The sequence below is a fragment of the Passer montanus genome, unplaced genomic scaffold, assembly GCF_014805655.1.
Source record: "Passer montanus isolate IOZ18808 unplaced genomic scaffold, ASM1480565v1 scaffold55, whole genome shotgun sequence".
Classification (NCBI taxonomy): domain Eukaryota; kingdom Metazoa; phylum Chordata; class Aves; order Passeriformes; family Passeridae; genus Passer; species Passer montanus.
The window spans coordinates 2,879,459-2,879,734 of record NW_024370485.1 but is presented as its reverse complement, the minus strand read 5'-3'; positions in this window follow the sequence as shown (position 1 = coordinate 2,879,734).

The following is a 276-nucleotide window of genomic DNA, read 5'->3' as shown; positions in this document are numbered from 1 at the left end:
AATCTGTTTTTATTAAATGTTAAAATAATGGTACATGGGAAATCATGCATTTTCTTTTAAATTTATTTCTATTTTTTAAATCTCTTTCTCTCAGTTTTAAGGATTTTCTTTTTTTTTCTTTTTTCTTTTGCTTTTTTTTTAAAGAATTTTTTTCACTGTTGTCTCTTTCCTCATGTTTCCTTTTCGTTTGTTAGTTTTTTTTTGTTCACTCGCTTGTTTGTCTGCTTATCTGCTTGTTCCTTCGTTGTTGTTGTTTTTTTTTTTAATCAGTTTTTT